The 14,713-nt window shown below is 51.1% G+C and overlaps 1 protein-coding gene across 2 annotated transcripts in view; it reads left to right on the forward strand.

Annotated features, from left to right (window-relative positions):
- Nucleotides 1-14,713, forward strand: part of ATXN10 (ataxin 10) — a 166,333-nt gene that overhangs the window by 139,784 nt on the left and 11,836 nt on the right. The window lies entirely within an intron of this gene.

The raw sequence follows: 14,713 nt of genomic DNA on the forward strand, positions 1-14,713 counted from the left end.
AGATCTCGTTTACTGTTGCCTGCATGCCTAACAAGGCTGAGCATCCTCTAACGTGTTTACTTGCCATTTGGATTTCGTGTGTGTGTGTGTGTGTGTGTGTGTGTGTGTGTGTGTGTGCGCGTGCGCACGCACGCGCACATGTGTGTCAGTGGACATAAAACACGCTTGAGCAAACCTTTTGACTATTTTTTCATTGGGTTTTTCCTTTATAATTTATTTGTAATAGATCTTTTTATGTTCTAAATAGAAGTTCTTAATCAACTACGTGGTTACTAATGTTTTCTTTCTCCCGTTGTGTGACTTATCTTGTCATTCTCTTTCTAGTTTATTTTAATTAGCAGGAGGTATTAACAGTTAATCAAATTTATCACTTTCCGTTTATGGTTAGTTCTTTAGTGTGTATCTTGTTAAAGAAATATTTTCCAACCCTGAGGTCAGGATGATAATGTGTGTTATCTTCTGAACACTTGATAGTTTTACCTTCTCTGTTTAGGTCTGTAATTCACTTAGAGTTGATTTTTGTGTATAGTGTGAGTTAGCGGTCTCTTTCTATATTTTTCCATATGGACACACAATTGTCCGAGCCCAAGTTCCTGAAAAGAACATGCGTTGTTAGCTGTAGTGCCCTCTTTATCACGAGTATCCAAATATGTGTGGGTCTGTATTTGGACTCTGTTTTCTTTTCCACTGATCTCTTTGTCGTCCTTACTCTTTAAGTGTCGCTTTCTAACATGTCTTGATATTAGTTGAGTCAAATCTTTAACTGGTCTCTTCTTTTTAAAAAGTGTTATGGCTATTTTTGGTCACTTGTATTTTACATAAAAGTTTACATACAAGAACCAGCTTGTCAAATTGTACACGTGTGTTTACGTGTCTATGTACACCTACATGTACATACACACATGAAATCAACCAAAAAAAAAAAAAAAAAACCAAACCAATTTAACCAACAAAAATTTAAATCCGCACATTGAGTTCTTCATTGAAGTTGCATTGACTGAAGTCCCTTTGGTGAGAATTGACATCTAAACAATACTGGATGGATCTTCCAGTCCATGAGTATGGCATATCTATCCATTTATTTAGGATTCTTAATTTTAAGCTTTTATCCTTTTCTGTGTATTTTTATAGCTCCATTGCATGGATTTGGGTGTATGTTATTTTTGTTACCATACATTTAAAGTGTTTCCCAAGTTCTGTCATGGTTTCTTTTTTGACCCCTGGATTATTTAGAAATGCATTTCTTAATTTCCAAACAAATTGAAAATTTCTAGTTCTCTTTTGGAGCTTGATTTCTAGCATAAATGTGTTGTGATCAAAGAGCACATACTTTTCTGTCCTGTGAAATTTATTGAGACTGCCTCAGTGACCCAGTATATGGTACTTTTTTGCAGCTGTTCTATGTGTGCTTGAAAAGAACATTTATTCTCCAGTAGTGGGAAGCAGCATTTTATCCATGTGTATTAGGTGAATTTTGTGAAAATTTTATATTTTTACTGATATTTTTGTCTCCTTTGGTTTATCAGTTACATAGAGCCTTAAAATACCCTTCTGTGATTATAGATTTGTCTTATTTCTTCACTTAGTTACATAAATTTTTCCTTTGTATGTTTTGAGGCAGTGTTATTAGATAAAGGTGTATGACAGGCCTTGAGAAATGTTCCTGTTGTCATTATAAATTGAACCCCTTTATCTCTAAAATTATTTGTTACCTGATATTAATATAGCTCCTCTGACTTGCTTTTGGTTGCTATTTACATGGTATAACATTTTCAACTCTTTTATTTTCAACCTGTCTGTATCAGAGGTGCTTCTTGTGAACAGCATGTAGTTGCGTTTTTTTTCCCCTTAATCTAGTTTGACAGTCTCTGTCTTTCAGCTGCTGCATTTAGCCCATGTATATTTAATATAATGTAAATGCTGACCTATTTGTATTGAAGCCTCTCTGTCCTTCCTATTTTATTTTCTTTTTCTCTCTTGCTTTCTTTTGGATTATTTTGTATCATTCAGTTTTTATCGTTTTCTCATTTAAATGCTCTCTGTTCTTTTTTTCTATTCTGTTAATAGTTTCCTGGGAAAATTACAACAGGCACCCCTAACCCCCTTCCCAGATTATACAGGACCATTTTGGCACCCCCAACTTACATGCTGCTGTTGATGTTATACACTTTAATTCTGTTTTCAAACCCCTAATATCAGTGTTCACTTAGATCTATCCACATATTTACTACTTTCCCTGCCCTTCACTCCTTGTATCTCTTGTTTGTCCAGCTGGGATCGTCTTCCTTCTGCCTGAGGTCTTTTTAGAATTTCCTTTAAAGTGGGGCCATTGGTGGGGAACTAGTTGAGTTTGTTTGAAAATGTATGCCTGATGCCACCATTTTATTGGGAAAGCTGCAGGATCTCTACATTTTAATTTTTTTTTTTCAACGTTTATTTATTTTATTTTATTTTTGGGACAGAGAGAGACAGAGCATGAACGGGGGAGGGGCAGAGAGAGAGGGAGACACAGAATCGGAAACAGGCTCCAGGCTCTGAGCCATCAGCCCAGAGCCCGACGCGGGGCTCGAACTCACGGACCGTGAGATCGTGACCTGGCTGAAGTCGGACGCTTAACCGACTGCGCCACCCAGGCGCCCCTACATTTTAATTTTAATGCGTATGTACGGTCACCTAATCCCACCATCTCCCTCATGGTGTCTGCGCCCTCCACTCTATCTGGTGCCCTCTGTGCCAGAGCGTCTCTGTCTTATCCTTGTTGTTGAGCTGATGAATCTTCCAGTCTTGTGTTGAGATAGAGAAAGGGGGTCTAGGGGTACACGTACGTGTTAAATGTGCAAACAGGCCTTCTATTTTAATTTTCACCTTTACCTTCTGAAGAGATCCATGTGGTCACCAACATCTGAGCTGTGAGGGATTCTGCAGGGCATAGTGTTTCCCTGCCGTTCAGGACCAGCTTTCTTGGGTTTGCTGAGGTAGGTGCTAGAGCCCCTTACCCAGCCATAAGCCAGTGTCCTGTTACTTCTTTTCTGTCTGCTTTTCAGCGTCTAACATTCTTTTTGTGCTTGAGAGTTTGTGTCTTTATTTTAAGAAATCCAGTGGCTCTTCAAAAGGGAGTGTAGATCGGTGAGTGGGCTCCTAAGCCTCATCATTTGCTTACTGTCGCCAGCCATTACCGTGTGCCAGAACCAGTGGTGCTCTGTTGTTCTTACCATTTTAAAACTCAGTTCGGCAGAATTAATCCCTCGCCTGTAACATACTGCTTCTTTCTTGGCCCTCGCGATAGTACCTTCTGTAGGTTTTCCTCCGGTCTTTCTGGATCCTTCTTCTCTGGCTCCTTTGTTGCTTCCTCTTCCGTGCAGCGTTTGCCTGTTGGAGCCCTGCTGGAGCCCTGCTGGACATTCCAGAACCCGGGGGTGCTCGCCTCACCCTGCCTCTTCTCCCTACGGAGTCCCACCCGTTTCTTCCTTTATTCATTCCGTGTTTAGTGAACGTTCTTCACATGCCAGACACTCTCCGGGCCCACGGAATGACAGCGAATCCTGTAGGGAGGCTGTGGCGGCCGGTCTTCCAGGCAAGAGGGGATGGTGGCTTGGGCCAGTCCGGTCACCGTGGGGATGGGGAGACAGAGTTGCATTCTGGGTATTCTCAGGGTTTCAAATACCTGTTCACCCGTGGCTCCCAGACTCAGTCTGTAGACAGAGCTCTCTCATCTGCTTGTATGTCTTCCCGATATTCCAAACCCAGCACGTCCACAGTTGAACTGTTAATAGCTCCGTAGCTGCCCCCGCTTCCTTGGTAATTGGGGGAATGGTTTCAGGCCAGAGATCCGGGAGCCCCTTGCGATGCTGATTCTTTTTCGGTCTCCTGCCACTAACGTGTCACCGCATCTTCCCGATTCTCTCTCTGGAGCACGTCCCAAAGCCGTCCACTTCCTCCTTTTCCAGTGGCACCGTCCCGTTCACTCCTCACCCCGGCCTGGGTCGGCGGTGGCTTCCTGACTCCTGTTCCCCTCCTTCCCTCGGGGTGTCCGGGAAACACGGACCCCCCCCCCCCCCACCCATCCCGTGAGACCTCGCAAAACAAAACAGGATCCTTCCTCTCTGCCTCTGGACTCTCCCTGCCCCCACACCGTCTGTCCCAAACACGCTCCGTTTACAGAACCCCCAAGACTGCCCGCCGTGCTTGGAACGACCCGGAGCCCCCAGCACAGCCTGAGAGGCCCCGTCTGATCTCGCCGCTGCCTCCTCCTGCACTTGTATCCGAAGCTGCTCTCCCTGCCGCAGCACTCCCCCCCATCCCCCCACACGCTTTCTTACTGTGGCTCACTGTGCCTCATGGTCACCGCAGGCAGTCACCTGCACTGACCTCTCACCTGAACTGCCCTCCCCGGGGCCAGCCTTCCGCGTGCTGGGTGCTCGGCTCCCGCGGTCTCTTCCGCAGCCAGAGGTCGCTGGAGCCCGGCCGGGTCCGGTCACCCCTCCTGTAACCTGCCGTGTCTGCGCATCGCAGTGTGTCGCCACATACTTGTGCGTTTACGTCTCAGTTGCCCTCTGGGCCAAGTGCTGTGAGGACAGGGACCGTTTTTTTCTGTTCACCCCGGTACAATCTGCCACTGTCTGGCACCTAGTAAATGTCCAGTAAACCCTTCTTAGACACATAGACGTGTGGGGACAACACTGAACAAATAGCAGCCTGGCGAGAGGTGTGTGTGTGTGTATTTGGTGGGAACAGGGGCGGTTGGCAGCACATGAAAAATTGCTCCTGTGGGTTCTGTGATTCTTCGTGAATCAAGTCAAGTCTGCTCGGCAGCGACGGTTTCAGATTTGTTTCGTTTAACCCCCTCTTCTAATTAACACCAGCCAAGTTTTTACAGAACTTTCAGTATTTTGTGTCAAAAATCAGTAGATATTTTGGGTATGTTTAGACGAGGAATCGTGCTGATAACCATCTCTCCATTCTCTGATCACTCAGGGTCAGCTGCCCGTGCACATGTACGTAACCATGCTCTGCGGGATGGGGGCTGAGGCCTCGTGACGCTGTGGGGGAGCAGTCCTCGGTCCCCATAGGAGATCAGTGCGGGGGACCCTGGGAGACTGCCACTTTCTTGGCCACCCTTGGGATTAGGAACTTCAGGCTGGCTCTCCTATCAGAGCCAACTAGGGCCAAGGGCCAACGCCCCTGCCCCCAGGCTAGAAACTGAGGCCCCAGGCTCCATTTCTTGGAGGTAGATTCTAGAAACCAGCGGGGATTTCCAGTCTCAGGGAGAGGGCAGCATGTCAAAGGGGCGCTTCACTGGGAAGACCTGCCCTCCACAGCTGCTCCAGGGGCACGAGCCCAGCCAGGCCCCAGCTGTTCACTCGCCCACCCGCTTGTGGGTCACCCACAGTAATGACACGGTAGCCGAGGCCATCGGAAAATTCCAGCCCCACCACCACAGGGTCAGTTCCTTGTTTGTCAGTTTATTGTGGCAAGTGGGATTTTTTGTTGTTGTTGCTTCCAAATAGAAACCACTGAGCTTTATTTGAAATGTTTTTCTTTTATTCTTTTTTGATCTGTGTTTTCATCAGCTGTCCTTGATGTGGGCTGTTTTGTTTTGTTTTGTTTTTATTGGAGGGGGAGGGGACAGGCATAGAGAATCCAAACAGCAGTTTTTTTCTGTTCTTTTCTCTCTTTTTTCCCTTCCTTTCTCTTTTCCTCTCTCTCTCTCTCTCTCTCACTGAAACACCTCATTTGTAAGTTTCCTTGCGTACAGAAATGTAGCAAGTAGTTTACAGAAATATTAAACAAACTGTGTTTTCCCCTGTGACCTGACCCGTGTCGAGGAGGTGTGGCCCGGGGCAAGAGTGGCAGCCGCTGGGTCCGACACACCCGCATCCCACCCCTCCTAGTTTGTAAGCACTGCATTTACTTTCTTTGGCCTTAAGCTTCTTTGCTTATAAAACAGGCCCTACTCCTATCCTCACAGGATTGTGATGGATGATCTCATGGTTTATGGGTTCAGGCCCTGCATCGGGCTCTGTGCTGACAGTGTGGAGCCTGCGTGGGATTCTCTGTCTCTCTCTCTGCCCATCCCCCAGTTGTGCTCTCTCGCTGTCGCGCACGCGCTCGCTCTCTCTCTCAAAATAAACTTTAAAATGTATATATTTAAAAACAAAACGAACAGGAGACTCATGGCATTTCAGAAAAGAAGAAATCCGAATGGCCAGCACACCTGGGGAAAGAGCTCAGTGTCATCAGTCGTCAGGGAAATGCACAATTAACCCACAGTGAGAAACCCACCGGAACGGCTAATGGCGAGGGCCGACGGTATGAAGTGATGGCAAGGGTGTGGAGCAGCAACGTGAACCTCCGAACCCTGCCGGGGAAGATGTAGATTGGAGTAACCCCTTTGGAAACGTTCTGGCCGTGTCTCCTAACACAACGCACACACCCGGCCTGCGAGCCAGCAGCGCCCTTGCCGGTACCTTCCCCCGAGGGGAGTGCACGCGTGTGTCTTCCAGGCGTGCAAGAGCCTTCACAGCAGAGCCATTGATAATAACCCCAAGGTGGGAGCATCGCGGGACTCATCCGTAGTAGAAGGGATAAATCGATGGTGGCCTGTTCCTACCACGTGTGCAGGTGGGAGGGTGGGTATTACTAGGGAAGGGGCACACGGCGGCCCTCCGGGATGGGGTGCAGGCGTGTCCTTAATCTCGGTGTAGGTGGAGTCATGGGGACACATCCACGTGAGGAAACCCCTCAAGACGTGCCCTCGGATGTGTGTGTTCTGTCGCGCCACGCACAAGTTTTTTAAATCGCCTGTTGGGTTCTTGCCGCGTGCCACGTCCTGTTCTGGCCCCTTCACTGGGGCTAAGACCACCCGCTTCATTGGGAACGTTTGTTTCCATTTCCCGCCGAGAACGCTAAAGCTCAGGCAGCTGGTTCCTTGACGCCAGCCGCTCCAGGTCCGCCCGGCGCGGGAGGGGCGGGGCCGGGGTGCAGGCCCAGGTGTGTCTGACTGTAAGGCCCGTGCTTCGTCCGAATTCAGGGGTCTAGACTTGCCCGTGCGTGCTCGCTTCGCTCCGGCACGGCGTTCCTTTCAGGCGTACTTTCTCCGGGACACGGGGGTAATCAGCTGTGTTGGGTACGAAGTCTCGGACTGATCTTGCCGAACGTGTAGCACATGGTACCCACTCGGCGCTCTGTTGCAACCGTGGATGATCAGGATGTACTCCTGAGCCTGGAGATGGGCCCCCCTTCCCGTTTCCCCTCCCTCCTCCTCGGGAACACTCTAGACCCGGGTGTCTTCCTCTCTGGGATCCTTCCGTGACCCCCAGGGCCAAGCAGAGCACGCCGGCGCGTCTTGGGTCAGTCGTGCTCCGCGTCTCCGGGAGCACACCGCACGGACGTAGCCACATTTGTAACCCCTTCCCTCGAGGACAACTTACCCCGGGTGGGATCTGTGTCCCCGTGCGTTTCCACCTCGGGACACGCTCCACACTGGACCCCACGGATCCAAGGGAGCGTTACCAAAGTGTGTTCCAAAGCACAGAGTTTTATGTGGTGTCTTGAACAGCTCTTACTGTTCAAGGGAAGGCTTCTAGACGATATGTCCGTACCTGCATATCTGTGCGCACACGCACACACACGCACGAACCGTGCTGCCCAAGCCTGTCTCCAGCAGGACTGCGTGGAGTCCTCACCGTTCTTATGTGCATTTTGGAGACTCTGGACTCTAAGTGCCACATCTTGGGAAACGATGGAAATATATTCCATTCTGTCCTTCTTATTTGTTATTTTATTTTCATTTTAGAGGGGGAGGGCAGAGAGGGACTCTCAAGCAGGCTCCGTGCTCCGCGCGGAGCCCGAGGTGAGGCTCGGTCTCACGACCCCGGCGTCGTGACCTGAGCCGAAGTCAAGAGTCCGACACTCAACCGACTGAGCCACCCAGGCGCCCCAGCTCTGTACTTACTGGGGAGCCCAGGCTTGTGACTGGACCTGCCACGCAGCAGCCAGAGGGGGGCCGTTCAGAGAAGTGTCCGGAATACTTCGGGAGGGCACAGGGGCTAGACTTGGTGGGGTTCGTAAAAGCTGTAGCCGTGTGCTTCCACGCCAAAGGAGTGCTGGCGCTGTGTTCACGAAACGGTGCCTTTCTGCTGTTGATACCCTACACTGCCCACCCGGACGTTCAGTGCAGTGAACGGCTAGGAAATCGTTCTGAGGGAAAGCTGTCCCTCCTCTTTCTGGAGGGGAAGAGCCATTTATTTTTTATTTACTTCTGTATTTCTGAGTCCCCAGCATGAAATAGCTGATAAACAGTGATTATTTGTTCTGTTCCTGAGCGGCCAAACACTAGGAACACTCTTAATGCTGTTTTAGTTGAAAAAGATAAACTTTTGGTTTAGCTGGCCAGTGATTTAATTTGGTTTTGTAAAGCCCCTTGCTGATTGTCTTGCCTCTCACCTAGTGCGTTTGAAGATGTACAGACCCAACATTTCTCCCCGAGCAGAGCAAACAAGTTTGTACACACACAGCTTTGCAGGTCAGGGGAGGCCTCCCTGGGGCCCCGTGTGACGTGAGCCAAGCATGGGCCGAGGACCGGACAATGTGCGGGTGCCGCTCCCAGGCTGCTAAGAGTGTAACACGCTGCCACCAGCCCCTCGAGACACACACACACACACACACACACACACACGCACACGGATGCATCTAAATGGCACCATTCACAGTGAAAGGGGAAAGAAGCCCTGTTTGTGTGGCTTTTATGGTATCCTAGCAACCAGTTCCCCAGGGCCTGAAGCCGATGGCCGGAGGAGTCCGCGTCCAGTAATGAATGAGGCTTTCACAAAAGTGGACCGCTTCCTGGTTCAGGTGTTGTGGCCAGTAGACCGTTTTTAAGTGAGACGCACACACTTCGAGTTGCGCTCCTTCCCGTGGCCTCTGCTTCGCTTTTCCACGTGCTTGCAGTTTTCCCGCGTCTCTGAAATAGAGGCTACAAATGACGAGCATCGTTAGCGCACAGATTCTGCGTCCCGCAGGCTGAGGCACAGAAAGTGGTTCTCCCCGAGGGCGCCCAGAGGTAACAGGTGAGAACACGCTGGGGGGCACGCGCCGCCCACGCCTGTCCTCAGGTTGTGTCTCGCTGAGCCTGGTTTGCTCAGCCGTTCCCATCTCAGAGGTCAGAGTGCACCAGGGTTTGCTGTATCTTGTTGACTCACTAAGAGCAAGATTGCCTGGGGTCGCCTGGGGGACTCCGTCGTTAAGCCTCTGACTTCAGCGCAGGTCACGATCTCGCTGTCCGTGAGTTCGAGCCCCACGTCGGGCTCTGTGCCGACAGCTCAGAGCCTGGAGCCTGCCTCGGAGCCTGTGTCTCCCTTTCCCTCTGGCCCTTCCTCTCTCTCTCTCTCTCTCTCTCTCTCTCTCTCTCTCTCTGTCTCTCAAAAATAAATAAAGATTAAAAACAAAAAAAGAGCAAGAATGCTTGGGGTTGATTCTCACCTAAGCTAGGAGATGGGAGTCCGCCCTTTCCCGTGATGAGAAGCCCGGTGTGGACCGTGTGGTCTGCCGCCTCCCCCTTGGCGCACACTCACCCTGCACAGGGACCAGGGCAGGGCTGCCGTCACACCGCAGGTACTGTGCGAGTGGCCGTGGAAGCCGCTTCCTTGGATGGCCCGTCACTCCAGCCACCTGGCTTTGTGATGACACAGCATTTTCGCAATTTTACTTCCTGATAGTTCCTATTAATGTTTGAAGTAACACCACGTAAAATGCGTTTGAAACCTGAAACAAAACGTCATGCAAATATCTGTTGCCACCGATTCTTAATCTGAAGGATCCTGCGCCACACTTGTGGCTGATTAATATAACAGGTGCTTTATATACTGATACAGACTCACACTGAGGAGTATAACTTTAGGGAAAGAACGTCTCGGGGGATACGTATTAGACATCCTGGCCGAAATAATTTCTCGCGACTGACTGGTCTTCCATGGTCGTGGTGAGCTTGCCAGCCTGAGAAAGTATTTTGAATTCTGAAACTACATGAAAGATTCATTCCTAATGTTACTCTCTTTTCTTCTGGGTTTTTCTTGGAGCAGTGGTAGGCTGACGAGCAAGATGGAGAAGACAGTACAGAGATTCCCTGTGCATTTCCATCCCCACCGGGGTGGGACGTTTGCCGCACGTGGTGAACACCCACTGACATGTCATTGTCACCCGTGGTCCGCACTTCCCAGGAGGATTCGCTCTTGGTGTCGTGTGCGCCGTGAGTTTGGACAAGTGCGTAAGGACGTGCATCCCCCATTGTAGTACGTGGAGGCCTGGGGAATCCTCTGTCCTCTGCCTGCAAACGCAGACCTTTTTCTGATCTCCGTGGTTAATACCTTGTTTGGAGTGCCCTGCAGATGCCGGGATCACACAGTAGGTGGCCTTCTCAGACTGGCTTCTGTCACTTGGTGCTCCGCATTCCAGTTTGCTCCATGACGTCTCATTTCTTTTTTAGCGCCGAGCGTCGCGTTGTCTGCATGGACCAGATACTTGCTTTTCAAAATCACTTCCTGTAACGTTATGTCTACATGGTGGTCACTCTGCACCTGTCCCCCAGCGTCTCTACAGTATGGAGAAGAGCATAAAGAGAGCTTTGCTAGTTCTTGACTTTGTGTTTCAGAAAATTGCTATATCCCATAGAGATTTGACCATAAAGAAATGTCTTAGGGCCGCCTGGGCGGCTCAGTCAGTTAAGCGTTCAGCTGTTGACTTGGGCTCAGGTCATGATCCCAGGGTCGTGACATTGAGCCCCGCGTCGTGCTCCATGCTGAGCGTGAAGCCTGCTTATGATTCTTCCTCTCTCTCCCTCTTTCTCCCTCTCTCCTCCACTCACACACATGTGTTCTCTCTCTCTAAAAAGAAAGGGAGAGGGAGGGAGGGAGGAAGGAAGGAAGGAAGGGAGAGAGAGAGAGAGAGAGAGAGAGAGAAAAGAAAAGAGAAGTCTGAAACAGCCTAAACTTCACATGCGTGACAGTGTCCAAACACAGCCCCTGGGGGGTTTCAGAAGCCTGTCTCTGCACAGAGCAGTCTGCATTTCCTTTGAAAGCATATTCAGCAAAGTCGACCGGTCACCGGGAGATCCTTCTGTTTATTTATTTTCAAGTAATCTCTCTGCCCGATGTGGGGCTTGGACCCATGACCCGAGATGAGAGCTGTGTGGTCTGCCCCCTGAGCCAGGCAGGCGTCCCACCAGCACATCCTCTTCGTGCTCGGTAATGCACCTCCCTTGCGTCCCCAAATGGCATTACGGAGCGACATCACTGGCAGATCGCGCGTGAGCTCTGGGGCACTTGGTGGGCACAGCGGGCCCTGAGAGTGAGGTCTGCCTTCGAAAGAGCTGGCGAGTTTGGACCCCACTGACCACCCACGTGAAACGTACGCAGTCCTGGCGCATGGTCTGTGCTTAGTAAGTAGTCGTAGCATTTAACTGGATGTTTGTATTTTGTTACAAAGTTATGTATTTGCCAGTTTTTCTTTTTTTTCTTTTTTTTTTTTTTTTGCATTCCTTTTAGTAAAAAGAGCAGTTTGGGATGTGTTGAGGATGTTACTAAATGACTTTTTACAGTTGCTGTACTTAAATGCCATTGCTACACAGACTGCGTATTTTGTAAAACACTTGAGAGAAGTTTGGCATCGAGGGAACGTGTTCCAGGGAACCCTAAAGTCAGGATTTTTGCCCAGAATGACCTTGGTCAGATTTAGCAGTGAGGGAGAAGGGTCTGGGCAGAGCGTGGACACCCCACAGCCGGTTCAGCACCGTGAGATGGTGACTCCCTGGCTTTCGTGTTTTGGGATCGTCATTCCTGGCAGGAAGTGTTGTACTCTCTGTACCACTTTCTAGAACCAACAGATTTAAACAAACCAACCAACCAACCCTACCGGATGAGTGAGTGAGTCTCTGGAGGAAGGAGGGCCGGCAGCGGCCCCTCGGTGAGTCCCTGTTGAGCGCGTGAAGGAAGCTCTGGGCTGAGCCTCTGCACGGAGGCCACTTTCGCGGCAAGAGGACCCGCGGGCGGGATGGGGGAGGGCCGCGCCAGCCACCAGCACGCGACCCGAGCCCGCTGGTGTCTCTCCCGACAAACCACGTGGGCCCCGAGGAACTTGGAGGAAACGCCGGGCCTGCCTCACAGGAGTGAGGCGTGGGGGCCGCGGTCGGGAAGGAAGGCCTCCAGATCCTCAGGCTTTCTTACCCTCGTGGCCACCCCTTCTTCACCTTGGATGCTCGCGCAAATCCAGAAAATAGAAAGAGAAAGCTCACTTCCAGATGTCCCCTTGTCCACGCTCTTCTGTCCTCTGGTCCGAACCTCCCTCCCAGGTAGAGGTGAAGCAGGCTTCGTGGGTTGAGCCCTGGCCGCCCCGGCCGTCCCGGCGATGGCAGCTGGTTCCTGCGAGCTGCCGGGAAAGGCCGTTTGAGGGGCGGACAGATCTTCTCTTCAGGATTAACTGAGTGCAACTGGAAGCAGCCCCGTGCTGCGAAAGAGCCTCACGGGTGGACGGAAGCCGGGCCGAAGAGGACAGTTTGACAGCCGGGACCCAACCCTGCACTTGGGATTTTTCACACGACTGCGACCGGCCTTATTTTTTACAAGAGATTCTCGTCTTCGTGTTCGGGTAGCGGCCTAATTTTACGTTCTTACGGAAGCTCACAGAATGATGGCCCCGTGCAGATGACAATCTGTACTTCCCGGTTCGGGACCGGAACAACCTATAGAAAGTCAACACATTTTCCCAGTTTTTGAGAGAAACCGGGTTATGTCAGAATCAAAACGACTTCTGTCTTTCTCTCCGAAAGCACTTCGGAGTGTGGGTAGGAAACACCAGGAAATCCTAACAGGTTTTCTGCAAGAAAATGACGTGAGGGTCCCTGGCCTCCTTCTCCCACCTTGCTGCTGCTGCTGCTTTTTTTTTTTTAATATATTTTTTAAGGTTTATTCATTTTTCAGAGACAGAGCATGAGCGGGGAGGGGCAGAGAGAGAGGGAGACACAGAATCCGAAGCAGGCTCCAGGCTCCAAGCTGTCAGCACAGAGCCCGACGTGGGGCTCGAACCCACAGACCGGGGGATCGTGACCTGAGCTGAAGTTGGACGCTCAACCGACCGAGCCATCCGGGCGCCCCTGTAACTGTCTATGTTTCTAACAGAACTAGCCTTTTTCACACCAAGCATTAGGATTTTACTGAAATCTCATGACCACTGTGAGGCAGATACTGTCATTGTCCCATTTTACAGAAGAAGAAGTTGAGGCAGAAACGGTCGTGACTGGCCACGGCTCCGCACTCCTGAGCAGCACGCCTGGCGTTTAGAACCTGCACTTTCTGACTCCAGGGCCCAAGAGCTTCATGTGGGTCCTGTGATCGTTTGACACACTGGGGCATGGTCTCCCCCCCCCCCCCCCCCCGAATGGATGAAGCAGCCAAGGCAAAGGGTAATGAAGTCCCGGCCTGACAGAGGGGTCGGGGGCTCCACAGCCTGCCCGGGGCCCCGTGCTGTCTCTCAGGTGTGCCGGGGGCCGGGCAAGACGCACGGCAGACGTCCCCTCCCGCCGTCCTCACATGTGACCTGACCAGCTCTACCTTGTTGCGGTTGTGTAAACTGGCCCCAAGTCGCGCATCGTACGAAGTGGCCGCGTTGGAATTTGAGCCCAGGTCTGTCCTTTTCCAGGACCTTCCTCTGGCCTCGGTGGACCCCTCCTGGGCTCCCGTTCCCACACTTCCCTCTCGAAACCACGCTCCACACAGCTACCCAAGACAGGGTCCTGATTTCTCTACTTCGCTCTTGCCCCAGGTTCTAATTGTACTGGAGTAAAACACAGACTCTTCACCGTATCCCGATCCCCTGCAAGGTCTGCCTTGTTGCTTTCCACTCTCCCGACACAGAGGTGACCCCGGACCTTTCTTCGTGCCTTGGGGCTTGTGCACGGCCCTCAGCCCTCTGCCCCAACACCCCTTTCTTTGTAGCCTGTGGGTCTGAGAGTGGTGGTGCCTCCTCGGAGAGGCCGCCTCCCACTGCCCTTGTCCGGTGAGTCAGTCTCTAGAATGTAGATGCCACAAGGGCGGGGACCTGACCATCCTGGGAACTGTCGTTTTCCCAGCATGGAGCGTGGTGTCTTCACATTTGCTGACGAGCGACTAGATCGTGGCTGACTTCTTCAGACAGCCGGGTGTGTGATCAGCCGTTTGCATCTTTGTTTGGATCTAAATCCCGTGCTAATTCCAGTATAATGCTCAAGGAGCAGATTGTTTGCAGAGAGGAGGAAAAACACGTTAGAGTATTAGATTTCTATAACGGAATGAGATTTTTCTCCCCAGAGTGAGGCGGCCGGTACTTTAGAAGTTGTAAGAGAGGCGTATGTCAGGGAAGAACCTTAGAACTTAACGTCACCACCACAGCCAGCTTGGCCTTCATATAAATAGCGCAGCGGGCCCGTGGTACTTATTTCCAGTTAACGTGGAAGGCAGTTGCACTGCCGAGTGGTCTTCCCTTTAAAACGGACACGGCCGAGCTCCTCCCGTAACCAGGATGAGTGGGCTCCTGGGTCTGTGCTCTGTCCTTCGTTCCCCTGCTACTGAGAGAAGTGGAAGCCGACAACACAGGATGAGAAACACCACCGCTCACGGGCTCGCTTCGGGGCGGAGGAGTGTGGGCGGGAAACGGACGCGTCTGCGGGCCCACCCCTCTTGACCGC

Source organism: Lynx rufus, unplaced genomic scaffold (assembly GCF_022079265.1).
Source record: "Lynx rufus isolate CCGP_SWC_20201006 ecotype Redwood Valley unplaced genomic scaffold, mLynRuf1.p SCAF_7, whole genome shotgun sequence".
Taxonomy (NCBI): domain Eukaryota; kingdom Metazoa; phylum Chordata; class Mammalia; order Carnivora; family Felidae; genus Lynx; species Lynx rufus.